This window comes from Typopeltis vanoorti, chromosome 6, assembly GCF_054136105.1.
Source record: "Typopeltis vanoorti isolate ZY-2024b chromosome 6, IOZ_Tvanoo_1.0, whole genome shotgun sequence".
NCBI classification, from domain to species: Eukaryota; Metazoa; Arthropoda; class Arachnida; order Uropygi; family Thelyphonidae; genus Typopeltis; species Typopeltis vanoorti.
Window position 1 is genome coordinate 90,011,918 of NC_143554.1, and position 18,335 is coordinate 90,030,252.

Sequence of the window (18,335 nt, forward strand, 5' to 3'; positions counted from 1 at the left end):
AGTTAAATTTATATATTTCTAAATATAAATAAATTTATAAACATACGGCCATCCAAATCCCGCATACAGCCAAATCAGCCAGGAGAACACACAATTTACAGACAATATTATTTACAATTATATACATATTATATATATAATATGTATATGTATGTAGTGGTGGGCTTAGCAGGCGCTGTGTGTATGTTGCGGTAGTAGTATGATGTAGTTGCAGGATTAATTAATGGAAACGGTGAGTTGTAGTGGAGTAATGCGTCCTCCCACAATCAGGGCCGATCCGCGAGTATCTGATGCCCCCTAGGCAAAGAAAATTAGGCGACTCTATGCATTCTCTCTCTCTCTCTCTCTCTCTCTATATATATATATATATATATATGTATATATATATATATATGTGTATATATATATATATATATATATATATATATATATATATATATATATATATATATATATATATATATATATATATATATATATATATATATAGTCATACTCACACAAGCACACGTACACTTACACATGTGGATATTTATAAAAATAAATAATCGCCCCTAAGCGATTGCCTAGGTTCGCCTAATGATAAAACTGGTCTGCCCACAATGAATCTCTGGAGGTGTCACATAATAACAGAAGGAACTATTGCCTTGAATATAATAATGTTAGTTTTCTGAAGATGTCTGATATTTATTATAATTCATTTCATGCAATTATTTCTAATTCATTAAGTTTATTTTAAAATTTTATATTAGAAATAATAATTTCACTTACAAATTTTAATATTAAATAAGATGTAGATTAACACAACGTTAGTTTTATGCAAGTGTCCATCTGTACGTGTCATCGTGATTGTCATTATCACGCTCATAAGCTTTTATGGCTGTTAAAAGCCAGTTAATATATCGTGAAGTATTATAAATAATTTATTAAAATATATTTTACCTGATATGTTCTTTATTTTAAATTAATTATTGAATCATGCTTTAAAATATTGCAAATGGACTTCAGTGAGATGATTGTGAATGCATAATGAACAATTTATGTTGCTCGATAGACGCTATCTGTTTTGCAACGGTTTGGTTCCTCGCGTTGAATGTACCCAATCGTAAACATAGACCAAAAAAAAAAAAAAAAAAATCAGATAAAATAAATAGGTTGCTTACTCATGCGGAAAGCTATTATTGGATAGTCAATCAACCACTTTGGTGCCTTGCACAAAAGCAAATATGGGATTTTATATCGTTGCATTTTTATGGCGAAAACTTGTTTATTTTAGTGATGTATTTTTTAAAGGAGCAAATTGGCGTTAAAAAAAAATAGATGGACTGTCAAGTTCTGCAAACTGGTTCTATACGCTGACGCGAAGTTTCAACACTAGAAACAATTGCTGAAACTAGCGGCTAAATTTGTAATGCCGAAAACCAATTATTAAATAAAACTCACGATTAAAAAACCTCTCAGTTTTAAAATACCGTGATAAGCATAACAAAATTAATGTGCTTATATTTTATAATTTTAAGTGTTTTATTTTGCATCAGTCCAGTCATAAATACATTATAAACTATGGTGACACGGAGGTCACCTAACAAGCTATAGGTTGCTCAACAAATGTCTTTCAGATTTATTTTAAAAGATTTTATAAAATAAAATTGATTTTATTTTATATGATGGCCGCTAAAAAGCACAACTAAAGCTGTGAAGCTAGGATGATATGCGTGTTAACTGTTCTTTTAGCCTGATGTCTACGCGACTGCGCTGTGCAGGCGCCTTTTTTTCTTTTTTCTTTTTTTTATTTAAATATCGTCTCTAAACATCTTTGTTTCAAGAATGTTTTGTACAATTCGGGCATAAAAAATTTACATATAAGCAGTAATAGAAATCGTGTTTAGCTGTTATTACTAGATATTCTGCTATATACAGTAATAAAAATGTAAATCACTGTATGGAACACACACTACCATGCATTTTCCTATGATAATAAGATTTAACATTTGACGTCCGTAGACGCCATATGGCCACTCCTGTACCTCACCGGATTTTGGGAGGATGCCTTCTACTAGAAGTGGTAGGATCGCATATGCCCTTTCTACACGGAGTGAGTAAGACATCCATGCCCATGGCGGGATTCGAGCCCGCAACCTCTTGGCTGGAGAGCGGATCCGCTAACCACTCGGCCAACCAGGCCGGCTACATTTTCCGAATTATTTGAATAACGAAATAAATCCCTGTGAAAAAAAAAAAACACATGTCGATATCGTCTGATGATATCATATGAAACTTCCAGGGAGTCGAGGACTCATCGGGAGAGGCCATACATTAACCACACACTGTCATACTTTTTCTTAAATTCATTCTGCAAACTGTTCCACTCAGTTTCTACTTTGCGAGAGAAAATCTAGCTCTTGCGTCTTTTTTAACGGCACGCAATTCATGGATGCTCCCCGTGTTCCTTCACCACCTTCCATATAACCAAAAATATCCTGTAGTACTCGTTTAAAAGTTTACTCCTATGATATTACTTTTCTTTCTTATGTTTACCAATTAAATAAATAAACTAAAATAAAATTCATTTAAATTATTTAAATTAAATTAATTTTTAAAAATACAGTTAATTTAAATAAGTTTTTATTAGATTAGAAAAGAAATAATTAAATTAAGATGTACCAAAATTATTTGCGATGACATAAGCTCGAGTAATATCGGGAATATACTTAAAAAATATTTAGAATATTAAACGGAAAGTAATTGAAATATTTGAACATTTTACCTTAGAGATAAAATTGAAACCACTCTGTTCGTACAACATTCTTAAACACTGCAGAACAAATCCTTTTTTTTTTTTAGTGCACTTTGTGAATAAGAAAGATGACTTATATAACCCACATTGTCAAATTAGTTTTAATAGTTTAAACCATACTGCTAATTACGAAATGCTTGTGAATGTTAATAATATACAAGCAACATTTAAAATACAGTTCATTAAAATAGCACTCTTTATAATAACATATCGTTAAGCCTAAAAGATTTCAAGTGATACGCAGCAATGGCAAAAATCCAAACAAGGAGTATTTTTATTTATTGTTTTAAGTACTTCTATTCGTGTGGACACAAAAAATACTAATATGAGCCCATTCTGTAAATAAATTATTTCAGATACAGTTGGTATAATTAATATAAGTGGCTGTCACAGAAGGGAGAAGATGCGAAGAAAAAAAAAATCCTCCGAATACAATTAAAGCTTTATCACAATTAGGCCTGTGTTATGAAAGAACAATGCAGACTCTGCGCACTCCAATGAGTCATTAGTGAGGATAATATATAGAGCTAAATTATAACCTTAGGGAAACACTGATAGATAAAGTTCGGCATTAAGAATTGAGAGTTCGATGCCTCACTGACTTAATTCTAATAGACGATGACAGGAATGAAGAGAAACAGTAGCTTCGTATGTCTTTCATATACATATTTGAATACTTTTCTGTAGATATTTAATGGCCTCAAAGGGGGAAAGGGGAAAAAAAAGCAACAATTAAATAGCAATGCTGCTTCTCATCTTTTCCCGCTATGTTTGCATCCGTGTAGTTATTTCCTTGTTTGTTTTCAAACTGCCAGAGTTTGTAGACCCTTATTATAATGCCAACGTACTCTGATGCAATGAGCAGTGTGGTGAAATGCTACACAAGTTCTGGATGAATGGCGAAGCGAATTCGATATCTTCGATAATTGGGTTGTTGGACCAACACAGACGTTATTACACATTATCTGTTTGTGTTTATTATTTCTCATCAGCTTAGAATAAGTCGATGCAATGAAAACGTTTATCCAATTTTTATTTTATTTTTTTATTATAAATTTTTATTATCGGCAGATAAAAATCCTCTGCCTTCATCATAGAGCGAACTCCTAAGCTCTATATGTATTATATTTTAATCCCATGGAAAATTAGTGTGTGTCATAGAACAAGCTAAAGTAGTTGTAGACTGCGGAAGAGTGCATTATGTCTGCAAATTGTCTGTATTCTAAAGCTGAGTGTTATATTATGAGAATTGAGAGGGTGGAGAGAAGTCCTTTAAGACAGAATTCGAACCCTAGTCTTTCCAAGACATTGTCCCATGGACTGTGCTACTAAGGAGAGCAAATGATAGAAAATTATCAGATATTTCCTTTGTCATTACTAAGTTCGTTTATAGTGATAAAGAAAACTGATTAATCTTTCGATGATGTAAATGATGTCAGAGTACTGTTATTCCCCTTTTTTGTTGATTTTCTTTATCAACTTTTTTTTTTTCAGTGTCCTACAAACGACATCGTATATCTTTTCAACTTATAAAGATAAGGAATTATTCTAATCCAGTCACTGTTTTTTTCCTTTTTCTTGCAATAATCTGAGCAGAATATTGTTCTATTTCAAGTTTCTGCACATCAGTTCTGCAACAAATGCTTCCTTAGATTAATTATTCAGGTTTTCGGTAAATATTTCCTCACCATTAATTCATTGTTTAATCATTGCTGTTTTAGGTTGGACAACTATCAACCGGAGTTCGTGGATAAATAGAGTGCTCATGGCAAAAAAGTGACATAACGGAAGTTGCGCAGACCGTTTGTAAATCTGGTGGGTTAAACTTCAAGCTCCATGCAGCTGTTGACCTTCTGTGTTTTTGCCCACCATTCGTTACCTTGGTAACCGATATTTATACAGCACATGCAGCTTCGACGGAAAGGGAAGTGAAGTGCTTCATAAATATTTCCGCCTATCTTTGGAAAGTGCAGGAAATGACGTACAAATGATCTGTGGACTTCCAGGATGTGTGCCAAGAGACGGTCAGTATTCAAAGGGTGTTTGTTGCCCCCCCCCCCCAAAAAAAAAAGTTTTTTTCCCCTACAGGGTTGGATGATTTATCGGTATATTTATCTTCTTAATATCTAGTGACTAATCCAAAGTTCACAAAACATCTCTAGCCTTTACAGATCTGTTTTATTGATCCGTGAGCTGTCGAAGGTTCACAGAAATTGTCAAACACTTATTTCCCATTTGTAGTGGTTTGCAGCAGTCGTGAGATAAATTTTGTTTTTTTCATATTTCTTAGAAAACTACTAGCATTAATCAGAAAGGTCATACTAATAGAAAACAACAACAGACGCTCACTTTGCTGGTATGTAACTGTATTACGTTTTTTTTTTTTTTCTTCCCATTCCATTCTTTATCTGGGAAATATCCCCTAGCCGAAGAGGTGATAAATTTGTTTAGCTCTATACTGCATAGGTATCTTCCTTCCTAAGAAAGAAAAATAATATTGATGTGTATATATATAGAGAGAGAGGTTTTAAAAAAAAATGACGGAACACTTGAAGATTCTGTGTGAATAACTTCCTCCTTTCTTTACGATTGACGCTTAGACTTTCGCATCTCCTTCAGACACAGACCGCGGGGTGGAGTCTTCTTGACTGTAACCTCATTAAGTTGGGTCAGAAGCATATTTCAGATCTGTTATAGAAAAATAAATCCAGCCGCCTAAAGTGTCTAAGACTTCTCATTTCTTTTTTTCTGTCCTCAGGAAAAGGTTTTGGCTACGCTACCGAGGTTTGTACCGTTCAGAGCGGTAAACCTGTTTGCAAACAATTGATCATTTGATACTGTTGAATCATCAAACCCTTTATTATTACGTTTTTTCCCCAGTTGATATCGCTTTCTGTTGTTCCATTTCTTTCTTTTGTTTTTCACGTGTGTTTTTCTTTGTACTTTGTTTCCTAAATAAGCTTTAGCCGCTGGATATTTGAAAATATTTTACTCAAGGCTTTCTAAAATGCATGAGCTTCGATAATGAAAAGTGTGTCATTTGCAAATAGTCACTGTTATAATTTGTATAGTCTCTATGATTCTAGAATAAATGATTTATTCTGCCACAGATCTAAACATAAAACTGTCAATAAGTAATTACTAATAAATGCCATTAACATTAGCAAACTAATATTCTCGAGAGTAAGTGGAAACATTAGTTTTATTGGGGATGTCGAATGTCTTGTACACAAAATGCATATCAATAAATATCATTTCAGATAAAGTAAGGAATATTTCGAATTCATTAATTGAACAGCAGTTAAAATGATTAAAACACATTCAGAATATTTTGTAGTTTTTCTTCTATCTTTCTATTATTCCATGCACAGCGAAATGTGGATTTTAGGTCTGATCACATTCGGGAGAGAAGTTGTGCCGAAGCATTGAAGAGAAAATAAAGATCATTTAGCAAAATACCTAGGCACCTTATGGACAACAGCAAGGTTCAGAAGCATCGCATCGAACGATGTCATACTCGTACACAAGCGCTGTGCAGTTCTTATCAGCGGACCTTCGACATTCCCTCTTTGGATTCTTGTTGAAAGGTGTTGGCTGCGTGTAACCAATAAAGACCTTGAGATTAAGCTTGACGTGCACCTTAAGTTCATCGTAAGACAACGGGGACGCATCGCAGCTTAACGAATGTCCTTTGCCTCGTGTCTGTCTCTCCACTTCAGCTACCTTCCCCGACAGAATTAGGTCAAGGGGAAACAACACCACCCGATCTCCAACCCGATAGCACCAAATATAATTTTTTTTTTTTTTTTCATTTAAATCTTCCTGTTAACAGGACCTTGCAACTGGTTGAGCACTAACGAGAACTCATTACTTGAAACTAAGGAAAGCTATCTAAAAGTGGGGGGGGGGGGGGGGGAAACTCATTAAGATTTGGTTACCTTAACGAGGAGCCGTTAAGAGGTGGAACGCTTTGGTCTAATTCACAACACTGTAGCGGTAGTTGCAATTAGTTCTATTTACGTATACACAGTTTGTTAGTGACAGGCTAAAACAGCGTCCCACTTTGACTTCTAACTTTATTAATTAAAAAAGTGCACTCGGGTTAAGGTACTTAAATTCCTTCATGAGCTGCTATCTTTAATAGTTTTTTTTTTCTCCTACTTTCTCAGACTAGGCTGTCTTTTTTGAGCTTTCTGCAATACTATCTCATACTATCTTCCATTTCTTCTCTTTCTTTGTTGATATAGCTGGCTATATATATGTATATATATGTATATATATATATATATATATCAAAGGCAAATATTCTGGGTGTGCTAAGTTGCTAAGTCACACCCACAGAATAGCAATATCACCGATATTATATTTTTGCATTTATTCGTGTCAAATACTCCTCTAATTGTTTCCTGGCTTCTCGTGATCCCTAAAATTAAACACAACATACTAATGCTTCATGAAGAGGACACTTTTCGACGCGTAAACGTTGCATCACATTCGCGGTAATAGCTTAGGTTACAAATACTGACACCTTTGAGCTCTTTACACGGACGTGCAGATGGCGCAGCGTGTCAAATTCTTAGCGTTCCAGTGATTTTAAACGGCCCAGAAGGCGAGGTAGAGTGTGCGTTGAGACAATAGCACCCAGAAGTTGTTAGTGGCTGTGATTGGTTGTGTGAAGCAACCCAGTTGAACATTGTCATTTGTCATGAGTTGCTGTTTTTGTTTTTTGAATTTTATCTGTTTTGCGTGCGTGAAGTGTGAACCGACGTGTTTATGACACCAATATAGACAAGTTTTTAATATATATATATATATATATATATATAAATAATTTATAAATTTTTTTGCTCATATTTACAATGGGTAACAGTGTTGACGATGTACTGAATGTCCCGTTTTCTTCCAGAGCTTTCCCAGATTGTATGATTAGAGTAGAATGAAGTTGGACTTGTGTATAATAAGTAAAACGAATTATTTTAGCCTTTCTGTAGTTCACTCCAGAAAAATAATAATTTCTGAAGTGATTACTTTTTCCGATTTCTGTACGTATTATATGGCTGTATTTAAAATTCAAATTATCCGTGTCTCACTCTAGTATTTGCCAATGATAATCTAATCTCACCACGAAGCATAAACCTTTTGTGCATCTCACATGAACGGCATGCGATGCTTCAGCATAACTTTTGTTCATTTGACCTTTATGCTTTCCATATTTAAAATTATATTACTTGATAAATTAAAGTGCATAGTGGCATCACAGAAGATCCAAATTATATCACTAGGAAAATAGTGACTTAACTATATGTATAGCTTATATTCTGTATTAGGAATATCAATACATAATAACCTACACGTGATCAGCAGCCTTCCACATTGCTAATAAAACGAAAACCGAGCACTAATCAGCCTTGATCAAGAAAAAACATATGACAGTGTACAACATAAATATGTTTTCGAAGTTTTAGGAGCATTTGGATACACACCTTTCATCGTTTAAATTTCCATGTACTGTACGAGAAAGCACTTTTTGGTTTCAAAATAAACCAGTTCACCACATTACCTTACATCTGAAGAATAAAACAAGAATGTCCCATCTGTGAATCACTGTAAACGCCAACCATCGGGCTCTTCTTATGGTTCTTGAACAACAACAACAAAAAAATCACTACTACTTTTTGCTCTACAAACGAATTCAATCACCTGAAGATAGCGTATGCCGATGATGTTGCAATTATAATATGTAACTAGAAAAAAAGCAATTCATATGGCACTTAGGTACTGGGTTTCCAGAGTTTAATTTCGCACTAGAGGATGTATGCACAAGCCTCTGTGGCGAAATTAAACTCTGGAAACCAAATAACTTAAGGACAAACAGTGGTAAATTCAGAGCTAACTTTCTAGTTGAATGTATCTCCTCAAATGAAGGGCGAAAGTCCCGAGCTTATAAACGCTCAGCTGAACCCAGTTGCCCAACCTCTCAGGCAAGTGCCAGGTAAAAAGAACAATATATAAGCAACTTGCTCAAGAAAAAAAGAAAGAAAAAAGTGGTAATTCTTGAAAACAACAATCGCACGTTTGCTCCGAAACATAGCCAACTAGACAACCTACTTCAGGGCGTAGTCCTCACTGAACATAGTCATCTTTCAGTCATCTCCAGATCAAACACACCAATGCAACTACTCTTGAACAAACACACTTATAAGAATCCACCAGAAGACCAATCCTCCGAATGGCCAGTGCTTCGTTACCTTTCAAACTATCCTCAACAACGCTGGACATTTCACTTTTCAGCTCGTGTCTTTGAATATGGGTTATCTTTCAGTTGTGTGTCTCTGTCTTCTGAGAATTCTCTACCACTATTATCTGCCAACTCCAAGAAAATATACCACTTCCTCATGACAGTGTATTCTTCTCATCTGACAGTGTATTCATATCTGCATTCTTCTCTTCATACGTAAATATGCCACTCAATTTCCAATGGAATCTCATCTCTTTCTCTTCCTCATTTCTTCTGTTTCATGTTCTATCCGCGTATCCACATCTCTCTTTTCTCTTTCTTTCTGCATGGTCTAATAATCAAACTTTTGGTAACATCCATCCGACCACTGGCGTATGCATCTGTGAAAGGAAAAAAACCCTTTCCTTTCTTGATCGCAAAGAAAAAAAGGAAACAACTGAGCATGCTCTATGAAACCAGATCTCCAGTAGAGGAACTGCATTGTCCTTACCATCTATTCACTTTGGTGTCATCAATGAAAGTATCTTGGAATTTCGACCTGAATGGGAAAGGAGCGACAATAAGATGCGAAGTTGAATGCGGGTGGGAAACAGGAAGTATTAAAACGAAGGGTTAATGAATTGACCGACCTAGAAACACGAGACACACCTTCCTATAGAAGCATACATTACCGAGGTTATGAAGATAAAAATCACTCCGTTGTTTGAATCGCTATGTCAATAGTTCATTTGGTTTCTCCTTCAGTGCGCTACATGCGAGAGTTGTGAAAGGCTCTCTCTCTTTCTATTTCGCTATATCGTGTCACGAACTATGAAACCGGTATCCAGAATTACCGGGCATGCGCAGAAAAATAACTTGTTTTATTTATTTAAAAAAAAAAAAAAAAGCAGGTATGGGATACAGTAATGACCACAAAACAAGATATTTATGGCATCACTTCTTCGAAAAGCCTGTTCTGGAACAATAAAAATTGGTCTGAGGGCATTTAAGCCTGAAAGATGAATGGGTGACAATGTTTTTATTTTATTTTTATTCTTCGGAACATCATTTATGATCCTATACAACGTCAATTAAAAAACATCCTATTAAAAGCGATGGGAGGTCTCTATAAATATTGGAAAAGGAAGTGGGGAGGGGGATTTTGCATGACATGCTGCAAATACACATCACGGCAAATATATTACTTACATTATATATTTGATATATTATTACGACGCGAACAAATATCAGGGATAATCGAAAAGATAGTAACCCCTTATATAAAAAAATAATAAATTGAAATGTTATTAATTTTATTTTTCAGGGCAGCTCCTTTTTAAGTCAGTATCTATTCTAAATCCCGCGACCGAAGCAGTACTTTATTATTATTTAATATTTAGGTAACACATGTAAAGGAAGTTTGTTCAAAAAGAATATAGAGGAAACGAGCGGATTTCCGAGTAATGGCTACGTTTTTTTTTTCTTTTTTACTTTCCAATGTGACGTCCTGTTCGGAAATGTGGGAAGTTTCCGGTACTGACTTTGCATTCTCAAGGTCGTATTATCATCTAGGCTCCGCCCGTGCTCATATCTGGATATAGGCAAGTTGTTATATCTGGAAAGAAATTGGTTTTGATCCTCACCAAATTTTGTTATATCTGGAAAGAAATTGGTTTTGATCCTCACCAAATCTTTTTTGAAAGTGTGAGTTTTTGTCTTTTTCGGATGTGGTTTGACGAGGCAACAAAATTTTCGTCTCCAGTTTGTTGGATGACGTCGCGCACTTCTGTAGTTCGCTGCTTTTATTTATTTATTTATCCCACACACGAGAGGTACAAGAACCTGTAGCACATCAATTCCGTGTTTGAGGTGCAGATAAGGATTGAGAAAGAAGAAATCTGATGACATTTTTCTTAAAGACGTGGGTGGAATGAATGAAGAAGAGAAGAGGCAGGTTCGATGTGTTTTCAGTTGCATTGAAAATGGATTTTGAGCAGCTGCTGCTCTTGTTTTAGCAGGCCTAACAAAGTGGAAGAATGGTGTTTGCCAATTCACTGGAGCAGTGACAACGGAAGTATCTGTAGAAGAGACACAGTGCTGAAACATTAATTGAGCCTGTAAGGGAAGGGTTATCTATGAGCCGAATTGTTCTCCTCTAGACAGCATCAAGAATTTTTAGGAAGATTTTAGGTGCACTACTCCAAATGTGTGAACACTATTCTAAGGATGGGCCGATTTGTGATTTACATGTAGGGTTACTCGGTTGCAGAGCGAGCACGTTAACCGCCGGTCCAACCAAGCTGACTGAACAGTGCTATACTGAATGTCTGTTATTTGGCTGTAAATATATTTCATAGCAAATTGATCCGAAATATCCTCCATTTTAATATCTGTTGTTCGTGATGATGTCGTTGAACACTTCACCAACACTCAATGTTCTCGTTATTATCATTAGGAAAGTTGTGTCCATTCGAGTAGGTTGATCGGTTTAAATAAATCAACCTTAGGGTCAAATCAGGTGAATGTGGAGTAACTAATAAGTTATTGAGACGCGCTAAATCATGTTTTATATTTTTAGTAATGAAAATACTATTCAAATATGAACACTCATTCATACAGCAATTCATAGAACAATTAAAAATAATCTTGAACGTTGCGTTTCGTCTTGATATTTGTGCATTTTTTTAGGATATTACTGATTCCACAGTTCAAACGCTTAGTTTTCTTTGGTACTGATAAAAGTACGCAAAAAAAAAAAAAAACGTATCTGTTAATGCAATATTAAAGAGTCTCAATACCAAAGAGAGTCGAAGGTGAAGCAAGCACTGCATGCTATTGTAAAGTTACTTTCAGAAAGTTCGACTATCTAGTGAAAACGTTAGGCTGCCTGTTGTATGAAAGTGTTTGGTGTTTTTTTTATTCAAATTGTTTAATTACCGAGATGAATCCCTGGTTAAGGCCTTTTAGAAAATCACTTTCGACTTATCAATAAAATTGAATTTGTATTAAAGCTAAACTAAATTAAATTTAAAAATCTAAATTGTAATAAAGTCTAAATAAAGTGTGGTTGCTAGTGATGATTAAAAAAATAAAAAAAAAAAAAGCGCTCACCATCAAACTTATTAAGCTGTCTCTACAAATAAAGGAAGACTATTATTTAACCATTCGTTTGATATTATTTACTAGAAAGTCATTTGAAAAGAAATTAATGTGAAGAAGAAGAATAATGTCTCTAAAAATTTAAAATATGCAATAGTTTCAGAGTATAAAAATGCCATTTTCTTTCTTGTCTGATGTTATCCGCACACCAATATCTCAGTTTTAAAAAATGTACTTTTAAAATGCCATTTTGTGATGTTCGGTAATAAGAAATTGTAAGATTTGCTTAACTGGAGAAAACAAGTACACACAATTACATCTCGGATTCTGACCATTCCAATCCAGATGAGCAGCGCGCGCGCACACACACACACACAGAGTATTGTTTTAATTGCGTATCAAACTGATCTTTCATTTCGCTGAGCTATAAATGTTCAATGTTGACAGTATATCTTGAAGTTAGGAAATTTTTCTTTTTGTCTTTCCATCCGTTACTCTTCTTTGGTCTTTTTTAATTTTCAATCTTTTATCGAAATCATTCTTCTTTTACGTTTTCCTTCTTGTCGAACATTCTGTTTTTGCTGATTTTACATTATATTAATTACTACAGTTATAATAATTAAACGACTTTTATCGCAGTTGTGAGACCCACTTTGCTTATTGAACACCTGAAGTAGTGTAAAAATATGTTGGATTTCTAGCAGACAGTTCTTCAATTATTTAACCTTTAGTCACCCACGGTACTATTATGCTACTAGAGTTTCAACCATTACGAAGAGGGAATCTCATAAAAAAATAAGCAAAATGTCTTCATTCTTTATTTTATGTAATCTAGTTTTGACAATTATTTTCTGTAAATGGTCATCTGACATGTCGTCGGTGCAATGTTTTTGTAGTAACTGTTTGAGTTCACCGAGTATATTACAACTTATTTATGGATTCCCACATTAATACGTAATTATTTTTTTCTATATGAAATCATTTAGTGAACCTAACATTTCTGTTGCTTTTAATATCCGTTTTCCGAGTTCCCATTACGATCCGAGTTCAGTGCCATCTCCAGTACCAGAAATCCATTACCTACGCTATTATGTTCTGAGGTAATTCCAATTTGCATCATGCTAGCTCTGAGAAAATCGTTTGTTTCATTTTTAATGTTGACATGCTTTTCTGCGTCTAATGAGGATGCATTGAGTAATATTTGCAAGTCATCTTGGAAGTCTTCTTACTTGTAGCACAACATCTCCTGCATAACAGATTATTTTATATTTTAACTTGTTAGGCAGATTCCCAATTGTCTAATTAGTATTAATTATTAATAGTTCTTATTATATAATCAATAATACCGTTTTGTTTAATATTGTTTTTATTACTACAGTTATTCGTTATCTTCATGAGTTTAATTAATCTTCTTACTACTGAATTTGTTTTAAATTTTCATCCAAATCGTTTTACAGTATATCAGTGGAAAACAACTGCATTACTTTCTTATATTTTATAGAGTTTTCTATTAATTCTCTGAAAGTAAATATGACATCATTGCATGACTTCCCCCCCCCCCCTTAATGTGAATCAAGTAAACCTGTCGTATTAGTACGATAAGGTTAGCTGGTACCGTAGGTAGCTACGACCAAGTATGTATTTCATTCTACTACGTAATAATATTAAAATATTAATTGTTTCCTTTGGTTTTTGTACTTTTTTTTTGTATTTAATTCGGTATTGCAATTTGAATATCATAACACATATACCACGGGAAATCGAAATCTTTGCCAACATTTTTTGTTTGACATATTGTAGTGTATTATGGTATTCTGAATATTTCAGAATGTACAACGAAAGATGAATCCTTAATGTGTTTTCCTATATATTTTTTTCAGGCAGGTGGCGACACTGCACTGGTTGCTACGTCAGTGCAAATATGTCTGTATCCACACCAGAGGACTAACGATGCACTAATGGAATTTTGTGGTCTCAAAATTACATGAGATGACATTCTAGATTGATGACTTCAGTATACGGATAGAAATTATTAAATATAAAATGATCAATGTCAGCAATGCGAAAAATGTGTTATTGGCAGAACTGTACTACTTCGAACGACACTGCTGCCGTGGGATGCTGTCACACAACCAACAGACCAGACCGCAGCAACTATTGCCTCTCATTCCTGCCAGAACGAAACCTCGAATCCAGCCGGTGACGTTTTACAAAGAAACATTAAACTCATGGAAACGATTGGATAAATGTCTCAACACAAAGTGTTGAAGAATATGATGAAAAATAGCTTAAGGGCTCCTCTTTCATCTGTGTAGTCTGGCATCATAGCAATACCATATACATCAAAGGAAACGATTTCGCCTGAGACTTTTCGCCTACCCTTGGACATACATGGTAATACTTTTTTTTTTTTTTAAATCTTCCATTACTGTTTTGTTTTATTATGTTTTTATCACTACTTTTTTTTATTATTTCTTAACAATATTTTAAAGTATTCATTTTTTGTAACTTTCTAAGAGTATCACATAATAAGATGATTATATATTGTACTCTTTTTATGGATGGTAACGGGTACATAGTTCTGTCTGGAGTAATAAAAATATTGTACTCTTTTTATGAATGGTAACGCTGCTAGTTCTGTCTAAAGTAATAAAAATAAGAATCTAAAAAGGCTTCACTTTTGCAAAGAAAATTATTAATTAAATCATAATAAACATTTATCAGTATTTTACCAAGTAGGCGAAAAATATTTGCCTTTGAAACTTCTATAAGCTCCATATATAAAATTATTATTATGAGGATTTCTATGGTTTAATAGCTATTGCGAACTTCTGATCCTCATCAAAGATCAGGCAGAAAAACTCTTAATCTCTGTGTGTGTTTTTGTAAATCGTTATTATTGAAGATAAGAACCTAAAAGACTCCAGTCATCCTTTCGCTTAATCATTTCTATTGCCAAATTGACCACCCTTTAAGTTCTTTGTTTTATTAATTATGATTTCTATACTCACTGAGAGTCCATTAAAACTGCAATGTTTCAAGCATGAGATATTCAATGTTTCTGACGAGGCTTATGATCCTGGATTTTAATGAATACCAAGAGTTCTAAAACGTTCTGGCATCAATGAAACCCTTAAGGGAAAAAAACACTGATAATATACAGACTCCTAGAACTGAGTTTGTGTCATTGCTGGTTGTACTTATTCTCAGGATGGTGACTTATTCTCAGTGGCATCGAAAAAGGAAGGTTCTTTATACCTTAAGGTTCAATTAGGTTCAAGTAGTGCATTAATGAGACAATCTCCTAGAGATTTTTACGGTATTTTACTACAGTTATTTAATTAGGCAAGAAAATACAATATTTCTAACTGAAAGTACCCGTAAATAAACCCAAATGTTAAATAAATCATCCCATTGATATTTACATTTACCAAGTCATCAGTACGTTGACTTTTAGAGCAACGTAAGAAAAACAAGTATGGAAATGATCATAGACAATAGTGCGTTTTGTAATAGTGGGTGTGGTCAGTTGTTTTTGGAATTATGGCCGAAGCAACTAAGGCTGCGAAGACCATGGTATTATGTCTGTTAATTGCACGTGTTCTTCTGAGTAGTTTGCTTGTTTTGCGAGATGAAAAACCCGACCGAGTTTCCGGGAAGAAAATACTACCGCCTCTCTACGAGAATTCAAATTAGCATTATTGTCCCCCCTTTCTCCCCTTCATCAGTTTTTTTTTTCATAAATTTCTTGTTTTTGTTTTTTCTTTTTTCCTTCTAACTTAGTAAAAACTTAAGTAATATATTTTCATCGACCAGTGAGCGATACTTCAGCCTGCTTATTCGAAGTCTGAAGTGGCTTGAAAAAAAAAAAAAGTTCCTTGTTTATAAAACCTTCCGGGGGGGGGGGGATTATCATTAAAAAAAAAAAATTAGAACGTGATAAAATAAGCTGACATGTGAAATAACTGTTTTTTTGAAAGGCACCCACAACGAGTCGACGTCTGATACTAATAACAGATTCCAGACTACAATTATCGCAGTTCCGATACTAAATATTTTATCAAGAAGATCACGTAAAACTTTTTGAGCTAATTACATCTTTCCATCATTATTTACACATACACAATAAATAACCGAACAAAGAAGAGCTACTCACTACAAGCATCATACAACATTCACTAAGTGAACTATTACAGTCTCAAAACACATCCAGGCAGCCATTGCAGATCCTCTGAAGACAAATAAACATGATTTTACATGGGAAAACAAAATAGATTCCCGAAACCATTAGTTGCTGTTGCCTTTTTTTTCCCCTTCAAATTTATTTGTCCATGTTTAACGACCTTTACTACAGAATCCACGTTGTAGGTGAAAAAGGAAAGGAGGAAGGCAAAATTAATAGCGGAGTGACAATATTTGGCATTTAAGGAATGCGTATCCGCGGCAAAACCCGTTCCGCCAGTTAATCACTGCTACGCGTGGAGATCTGAAGGTCAGAACAGCACTACATAATAGAAAGAAGGAGGGAGAGAAACGGTTGTCACTGGCAACCTGACACTAGATTAAATCTCGCCACGGAACCTTGCACAGTACAGTTTTCTTCAGATTGTTCTTCTGATAGGAGCTTTCTCGTCCTTCAAAAAAAAAAGTATTTCAGATTAATGCGCAGAGCAAATGTTTGGAGCTGGTGCTAAACAACAAATCAATTGACAACAGGATATTTATTAATTACACAGCTCCATTCTTCAATGATTCTTGAAAATGAAAAAAAAGTATCGAAATTGAAAATTCATACGTGAATGATTAACGGGAATTTCTGTAGTAAAATAGAAACATCGTCGACAAACAAAAACTGAAAATGGCTCAAAGGCTCAATTACGTGCTGGGGAATGCTTACGTAACAAGACACCAAAAAAAAAAAAAAGGGTGAGTTTTAGCTTTCCGTTTGGAATACTAGAAGCTAAAGCACATTAAGTAATGACTTGCCATTTGATAGAATGTAATTCTGTTAATGAAGAACTCTTGTTACTAAGCAAAACTTCATGACAGCACTGACAAGAAGGGAAAATGATACCGGATGTAAGATTTCTACATGGTAATTAAGAAGATATTCATAATGAGCATCACATTCATAAATATGAAGAGTGTAATACGATACACGTGGTTATCATGAGTTCAAGTTTACAATAATATTTCAGTTAATGAAGATGTAAGTACAGAGTATACTTGAAGACTGATAAGTTACAAATGCTTATATTTCTATATCAATGATAAACAATTCCCCAGCCGTGATTGTTTACAAAACAAACAAAAACTTAGTATCTGACAGTAGGTCTGATACCAACGTTTTGTAGAATCAAAGGACAAATACGTTATTATTCCTTGTAAATAGATTTGTAATTGTTTAATTGAAGAACTGCGTTTTGTTCAGAGAAGGGGGGGGGGAGAGAAAGGCAACGTGTATGGCAAACGATGAGTTAAAGATGAATTCAAAATTATTTTATTTGGTGCAAAAAAATACACGAAACTATGATCGTTATATGATCAAAAAAAGTAAGCGAGCTAGAAAGCACAAACATACACACAAAATGAGTGTGGTTTTTGTACATATTTTTTTAATATTCGATTGTATTTTCGAGGGTTGTATTAATTTAGATTGCACAGAGCAGAAGTTTCAGTCCATGTATACATGCTGGCCTGGTTGGCTGAATGGTTAATATACCCGATCTCCAACCAGCAGGCTCTGGGTCCTTATACCTGAAAGGAAGAAGAAATCCTTAGCTCCCCCTCACGGTATTAATGTACCAGAAATTTACAGGTTTTTGTGGGTGGGAGACATGAAAAACCATGCAAAATAAAAAGTATATTGGTCGTTGTTCTCAGATTCGTTACTTTATTTTTAAATTCACTTTCAGTAATACTCGGCAGTGCATTTCTTTTATTACGTTTTGCAACGCTGCTAATCTTTCTTCATAACTCCCATAATTTAAAATAATTTCTGATTCCATAAACACTTATCTCGCTTATAAAGTTTTTTTTTTAAAAAAAACAAACAAACAAACATATTTATTACGAAGGTCCTTCACATTGCTATTTTAGAGAATTACAAGCAAACGTTATTAAATAAATAAACAGCATTCGATTCTCTTCGTAGCACGAGAGACTCTTTATTCGAGGGTGAGATAGGCCTCTCCTATGCAGGAAGCAAGGTTTCCCCCCCCC

At 34.4% G+C, this 18,335-nt stretch overlaps 1 protein-coding gene across 1 annotated transcript in view; it reads left to right on the top strand.

Annotated features, from left to right (window-relative positions):
* LOC150105691 (uncharacterized) overlaps positions 1-18,335 on the top strand; it is a 139,980-nt gene that overhangs the window by 54,012 nt on the left and 67,633 nt on the right. The window contains exon 3 of the mRNA XM_090395014.1: positions 13,994-14,507. The gene's annotated coding sequence lies outside the window, so the exon portion shown is untranslated. The remainder of the gene's footprint in view (positions 1-13,993; positions 14,508-18,335) is intronic.